This window comes from Nannospalax galili, unplaced genomic scaffold (assembly GCF_000622305.1).
Source record: "Nannospalax galili isolate Female #2095 unplaced genomic scaffold, S.galili_v1.0 scaffold175, whole genome shotgun sequence".
NCBI lineage: Eukaryota > Metazoa > Chordata > Mammalia > Rodentia > Spalacidae > Nannospalax > Nannospalax galili.
This window is the reverse complement of record NW_008336314.1, coordinates 2,107,103-2,115,214: the sequence shown is the minus strand read 5'-3', so window position 1 is coordinate 2,115,214 and position 8,112 is coordinate 2,107,103.

The window sequence follows — 8,112 nt, the reverse complement described above, 5'->3', positions numbered from 1 at the left end:
TCAAAGGAGACAACCAAGGAAGCAAACAGAAAACCCACAGAACGGGAGAAAATCTTCACCAGCGACACATCCGACAGAAGTTTAATAACCAGAATATATAACGAACTTAAAAAACAGAGAACCAAGACAAGAAGCAACCCAATTAAAAGATGGACTATGGAGCTGAACAGAGAGTTCTCAAAAGAAGAACTAAAGATGGTATGAAACATCTTAAAAGACCAGAATGGCAAGTATTGGGGAATGGCTGGGGGTTCTGACAACACAGCAGACAGTAGCAGGGACAGCAGAGTATAAGGGCTTTAGTGGGGGAGGGAGTCTATGGGAGGGTGCCATTTGGGAAGTGGGTGTAAAAATAAATAAATAAAAATAATAATTCTTCAAAGCATAAAAATTTGCTCCTTAATAATTAGTAGATGTGAAAAACATTACCATTGAAATCTACCTGATGACTTTACATCTATGCTCAGATGCCAAGGAGCTCAGAAATTAACCAACTGTGACTAGTAATAATCAGATATATAGCGATTAGAAATGCATTTGCATCTTAGTGTCAATTGTACTAAAAATGAATTTTTCTTTATGAAACTGTGTATTTTAATAATGAAATGGAGATCTTTTTTAAAGTTTAAAACCTTATTTAATTTTATGTCTTATAGGGTTTATACTGAGTACAATATTGTATAACTGTATTCATTCAACTGTAAACCTAAAAATTTACAGCCAATTTTGAAAGAGATGCATCTTAGCTCAGGAAATTGTTATTGAATATGTCAATGCTGTTGTAACGAAATGCTTCTTCTAATTATATGGTTATTAAATAAATAATTTAAAAAATAGAAAGGGAAAGAATACTGCCAAAGTCACATGACACCAGTACACACTCATACCCAAAGCAAGGAAACAAGAAAGAAAATTATAGACCCATCTCCCTAATGAACATGAGTGCAAAATTTTTCAATGAAATACTTGCAAACAAATTCAAATACACATTAAAAAAGATCAGTCACCATGATCAAGTGAACTTCAGGCCAGGGATGCAATGATACTACAACACATGCAAATCAATAAATATGATATATCACATAAATAAACTCATGTGACCATCTCAGTAGAAGTAGTTAAGTCCTGTGATAAGGTCCAATGTTTGTTCATGATAAAATTCCTGAAGAAACTAGGAGCAGAAGGAACAAAGGTCAACATAATAAAGGCCATATATAACAATCCAAAACAAATGTTGTACTAAATGTAGAAAAATCCAAAGCATTTCCCTTAAAATGAGGAATGACATGAGTATCCCCTTTCTCCACACTTATTCTGTATTGCTTTTGAATTTTTAGCTAAAGCAGTAATGAAAGAGAAAGAAATAAAAGGAATATGAATAGAAAAAGTCAAATTACTCTTTTTGCAGATGATATGGTTTTATACATAAGGGACCCTAAAAACTCCTCAGAAAAAATTAGCAGGATTCAAATTCAATATTCAAAAATCAGAAGCTTTTCTATATATCAATAATGAGCATTCTGAGAAAAATATTATGAAAATAATCTCACAATACCTTCAAAAACATCAAACATGTAGTAATAAACCTAATCAAGGAAGTGAAAAACATCTACAGTGAAAAATTTGAAACCCTGGAAAAAGAAGTTGAGGAGTCACTGTGAGAAATTCCTCTCACACTCATGGATCAGCAGATTTAATGTAGTGAAAACGACCATGATACCAAAAGTGATCTATGCAATTTCCATCAAAATTCCAATGGTGCTCTTTGTAGAATTAGAGAAAGCAATCCTAAAATTCATATGTAACCACGAAAGAACCCAGGAAACCAAAGCAATCCTGAGCAAAAAGGGAAATACTGGAAGTATCACAATAGTTGATCCAAAGTCATACTACAGAGCCATAGTAACATAAACAGCATGGTGACTAAGTACGGTGGCTTGTGTCTATACTCTCACCACTTGGGAGACAGAGACAAGAGGATCAGGAGTTCAAGGTCAGCCTTAGTTACTTAGCAAGGTCAAGGCCAATTTGGGCTATAGGAGACTTTATCTCAAATGCAATAATAACAAAATAGTATGGTGCTAGCACAAAGAAAGACATTTAAGTGAATGGAATGGACTAGAGGGCCCAGAATTAAACCCACTGTGGTGGTTAATTTTAAATATCAACTTGCCACAACCTAGGGAAGAGAGCTTGAATGAGGTATTGTTTACATCAGGTTGACCCGTGGGCATGTCTGTGGGGGATGTCTCAATTGCCTTAATTGGTGGGAAGACCCACGTTGAATGTGGGTGTCACCATTTCATGGGCTGGTCTCTGGACTGTGTGAGTGGAGAAGGTGATATAAATGGGGAGGCAGGCAGGATGGGCACATTGGTTTTTCTCTGCTCTTGACTGTGGCTGTGATATGACTAGCTGCTTGAGTTTCTGCCTTGACTGCTTTTGTTGCCTGAGTTCTCTCGGGGTCTCTTGCACTACCAGGCAAACCATATAACATATTTTTATATGAATTTATTATGGTTTATGCCCCTGGGGGGGTGACTTACAAAGAGACAAGTACTCCGGGCTCAGCTCTGCACTGGCTCAGAGCCTGCCCCTCCAGATTGCTCCCAAGGCCCACCCATAGTCGCAGCAAGCTTTTGCCCACACCTCGTGGGCACACAGTCTTGCAGAAAGCCCCTTCTCCCATGGTTAGGTCTTCACAGTCAGTTCTCCTCAGCAGGCCTGCCCCTCGGAGGAAACAGGCTCTTTTGGACACAATTGCCCACAAAGATGAACCTTCACCTGGAACTGTAAGCAAATAAAACTTTTCTCCCCATGTTACTTTTTATCAGGGTATTTTATCACAGTAACTGAAATGAAACTAGAGCACAGCTACAGACACCCGATTTTTTGTTTACAAAGATGCCAAAAACACATTGGAGAAAAAAATAGCCTCTTCAATAAATGGTACTGGGAAACTGGATTGTGACCTGAAGAAGAGTAACATTAGGTTCTTATCTTTCACCCTGTGCAAAAATCAGCTCAAAATGGAACAAAGAATCAATATAAGACTGATTGAAACTCTTCAAAGTCTTAGAGGAAAACAGAGTAAACAAGTCAAGGTGTAGGCATAAGCAAGGATTTTCTGAAAAAGACTTCCCTGGGCAGATGGTCATGTATCATATAAGAAAGTAGGTTGAGCGCAGGCGGGGAGAGCAAGCCAGTAACCAGTTTTCTTTCATGACCTGTGCTTCGGCTCTTGCATCTAGGTTCCTGCCCTGAGTTTCTACCTTGGGCTCCCTCATGAACTGTGACCCAGGAGATGTAAGATGAAATAAACCCTTTCCCCCCCAAGTTGGTATTGGTCAGAGTGTTTTGTTACAACAACTGAAGGCAAACTAGAATACTAGGCATTATTCTGACAGTGGATTAATGTCTAGACTATATAAAGAACTGAAAAATTTAACAAAAAAGCCTCAAACAAATCAGTAATTGTGCTGATGAAATAAACAGTTGTAAAAAGTAAGTACAGGTAGCCAGTAAATATGAAAAACTGTTCAAAATCCTTAGTATTCAGGGAAATGCAGATTAAAATTACATTAAGATTCTGTCTCATCTCAGTGAGAATAGCTATCATTAAGAAAACAATAGCAAATGCTAAAGGGGAACCCTTATACACTCCTGATGAAAATGTAAATTGATCCAGTCACTATGGAAAACTTAAAATAGAACTATCATTCAGCCCAGGTATTCCATTTCTGGGTACATACTCAAACCACAGATATACCTGCACATCCATGTTTATCACAGAGCTATTCATAACAGCCAAGTTATGGAACTAACCTAGGTGTCTGTCAATGGGTGGGTAAATAAAATGTGGTATCCATACACAGTGATTTTATTCAACCACAAAGAAGGATGAAATTATGACTTTCCTGGAAAATTGATGCAACTGGAGATGCTATTAAAGGAAATGAGTCAGATGCATAACGGCAAATACTACATATTTGCTCTCATTTGTGGGTCTTAGAACTCTTAATAGATACAACCATTTATACATATGTGTATATAGGACTTGAAAGCAGAAGGGAGACTAAAAGGTTGGAGGGAACTAGCAGAATCTGGGTGAAGGAAGGAGACTAAGTGAAGGGAACAGGAGGGGTCTAGATACATGACACACTTGAAAGAAATTGTCTATTATATGGACCTGAACATTATGTCCAATGAATTGACACCAACAAATTCTTGGAAATAAGAATTTCTATAAGAACATCTGCCCAGAAAACTGTCTTAACTGCAAGCTGATACTGTTTTGCTTTTAATCATTGTGATGAAGGATTTTTACTTTAAAATACCTGAGCTAGGGGGTTGGAGAGATGGCTCAGTAGTTAAGAGCACTGGTTGCTCTTACAGAGGACCCAGGTTTAGTTCCCAGCACCTATATGACCACTAACAATCATCCAGTTCCAGAGAATCCAACTCCTCTTTGCTGTATGCTGGAAATCAAGAAATCAAGCCTTACCACGAGGTCTAGGTCAAGGCAAGGAAGGTTTATTTCATGGCTGGGCTGTCCCCACATTCCAGGAGAGAATACAGAGAACATCCCCAAAGGGAGTTTTCAGGGACATTTTATACACATTTAGATATTTCACAAAAGCGGGAATACAAGGGGCAAATCGCCATGGTTCAAACTCAAGCACATATTTGCATAAGTCAGTTAAAATTCAAATTATCCAACCTCCAGAGCAAGCAAGCATGGACAGAGCAGATATGGCATTAGGCAATAGATCATCTTGGCCTGACATATGGTCAATTTGAGGGACCCATGGTCTCTTCAGGGTGTGGATAACTAGGCCAGGTCACATAAGACAGCAGGATGGATGTCCTCTAGTCAGGGGCCTGCTACACTCTTTTAGCCTCCATGGACATTGCACAACATGGGCACACTCTCATCATGCATGCAAAATACTCATACACATTATAAAAAAACCTGATATAATCCTTATAATATTTTTTAAACTTTAAAAAAAATTTATTTTATTTTTTATTTTATGTGTATGCATGTATTGCCTGTATGTAGGTAAGTGCCACCCATGTTGTGCAATGCCTGAAGAGGTTAGAAGAGGCTGTTGGATCCCCTGGGACTGGAGTTATGGACAGTTGTTAGCTGCCATGTGGGTGCTGGGATTTGAACCTGGGTCTTCTGCAAGAACAACCAGTGTTCTTAACCACTGAGCCATCTCTCCAGCCCCAATCCTTATAATTTTTGCCGTTTAAAATTTCTTTTTCAGCTGGGCATGGTGGTGCATGCCTGTAGTGCCAGCAGTTGAGAATCTAAGGCAGAACACAAATTCAAGGCCAGCCTGGGCTACACAGTGAGACTTTGTCTCAACCAAAATAAAACAAAACAAAATACCTGTTCCCACTTGCTCTAAGCTCTCTCCCTGTCCCTCTCTCTCGCATGACTCTTGCTCTTTATCCCTCTGATCTTTTTTTTTTTTTCGTCTCTTTGAGACAGGGTCTCTCTGTAGCCCCAGCTGGCCTGGAACTACATAGACCAGGCTGGCCTTGAATTCATAGAGATCCACCTGTCTCTGCCTCCTGAGTGCTGGGGTCAAAGGCGTGTGCCACCACGACTGGCTTGCCCTCTGCTCTTAGTTCGCTATCTTTGCCTGAGACAGAGTCTTGCTGTGTAGCCTAGGCGGTCCTGGAACTCCTGATTCTCCTTCCTCAGCCTTCCTACAATGGTATTACAAATGTGTGCCGTAAGGCTTGGCTACCTCAGTCTCCTTGAATTTGCCCCCAGTTTGCTGTGGCATGCATTTTCCCAGTGCAGATAGGCTTGGATCTGGGTATTGGCATTACTTCATGAGTCTCCAATAGGCCTCAGGCCTCTGAACTATGAAAGCCCTTGTGAGAACCACTTGAAAGGATGTTATATTATGATCTAGTTCACATGACAACAATATTTCAATGCAACAAGACTCCAATTTTAGCTTATTTTAAAGCCTCTGTGTTCCCTGGTCTCAGATGTTTCTTGATTTTGAAGGATATGGTGGGGATAAAGGGAACTCAACATTCATGGTTGGATGACAAAAACATTCTTTACTCCACACTCAGAATTTTCCCTATACTAGCATGCACATATATATTGTCTTTTTGAGACAGGGTCTTCCTGTAGACCCTGTTGGCCTGGAACTCACTATGTAGCTCAGGTGGGCTTAGAACTCACAGAGATATGCCTGCTTCTACCTCCTGAATGCTGGCATCAAAGGTGTTTTCCACCACACCCACCTTGGTATATTCTTTTAAAAAAATATTTTATTTATTATTTTTATTTTATGTGTATGTGTGTATTGCCTGCATGTAGGTAAGTGCACCAGTGTCGTGCAATGACTGCAGAGGACAGAAGAGACTGATGAATCCCCTGGAACTGGAGTGATGGACAGTTGTTAGCTGCCATGTGCGTGCTGGAATTTGAACCTGGATCTTCTGCAAGAAGTGTTCTTATCTGCTGAGCCATCTCTCTAGCCCCCTGGCTTGGTATATTCTTAATAAAATGTACAACATCAGACATTTTTTTTTCTCTCCAAGATGATGCTACAAGCATAAGAAGGGAAATCCTGAGCCTCCCAGAGCTGAAGCCAAGGCGAAGCCTTTGAAATCCAAGAAGTCGGTGCTGAAAAGTGTCTAAGCCACAGAAAAGGAAATCCCCACATTACCCACCTTCCTGCAGACCAAGATGGCAGGGCTCTGGAGGCAGCCCAGAGACTCTCAGAAAGGAGAAACAACTTTGCTGTACAGTAGTCAAGTTTCCCCTGACCACTAGTCAGCCATGACACAATAAAAGATGACACATGTGCTCATTTTGGATGTCAAGAATGACAGGCAGCAGTTCAAAAAGGCCATGTAGAAACTCTAGGACAGAGATGTGGCCAAAGTCAGTACCCTGGTGAAGAAAGTGTATGTTTGACTGGCTCCTCATGCTGCTGCTTTGGATGCTGACAACAACATTAGAATCATCTGAACTGAGTCCAGCTGGCTAATCTAAATAGATATGTTTTTCATCATAAAAGTACAGTGTCAGGCCTCTGTCTCTACAGGAGACAAGGTGATAAGTGACTATCCAACAAGAGGATGGGTAATAAATGTAATCATGGCTAAATTGCTTACAATCATCATCTCAGTGACCTATCTTCCATTCCACTTTAAAGCTGTTTAACTCATATTTCTCTCTTCACTACTCTCTTGGTTCAAAATAAGACTATGCTTTCCCCCTGCCCCAGTGTGCTTGCTTTCTTTGACTTCCATTCTCTTGACTTTCTCCCACTTTCCGTGATGCTCCTGCCTTTGTTTTTTCTCATTCTCTTTCTTTTCTTACATTAACTTTTTTAAAATTAATTTATGTGTATATGTGTTTTGCTTTTGCTTATACATTTCTTTTTCTTTTTTTTTTTTTTGAGACAGGGTTTCCCTATAGCCCCAGCTAGTCTGGCACTTGCTATGTAGACCAGGCTGGCCTTGATCTCACAGAGATTCTCCTGCCTCTGCCTCCTGAGTGCTGGGATTCCAGGTATAATTTTTAACCTGCACATTTTTTTTGTGGTGGTTCAGCACAAATGAAGTCTTATGTAGTATTTTATCAGTTACATGTGGTGGCTCATGCTTGTAATTTCAGCATTTGAAAGGCCGAGAAGCAAGAGGATTCATGGGAGTTCTAGGCCATCCTGAGCTACACAGTGTGTTCCAGGCCAGCCTGGGCTACAGAGTGAGACCCTCGCTTAAAAAAGATAGAATACGGGGCTGCAGAGATGGCTAAGTGGTTAAGGGCACTGACTGCTCTTGCTGAGGACCCGGGTTCGATTCCCAGCACCCACATGGCGGCCACGAACCGTCCTTAACTCCAGTTTCAGGGGAATCCGAAGCCCTCTTCTGACCTTCGCGGCATTGCACAACACGGGTGCTCTCACATACATGCAGGCAATACACATAAATAAAAATAATAAAATAAATAAATAAATTAAAAAAATACAATACAAACTAGTGTCCTAGTTTGTTCATTGTTGTGACATAATGCTCTGACTACTACCAACTTAGGGAGGAAAGGGTTTATTTAGCATATATATCCCA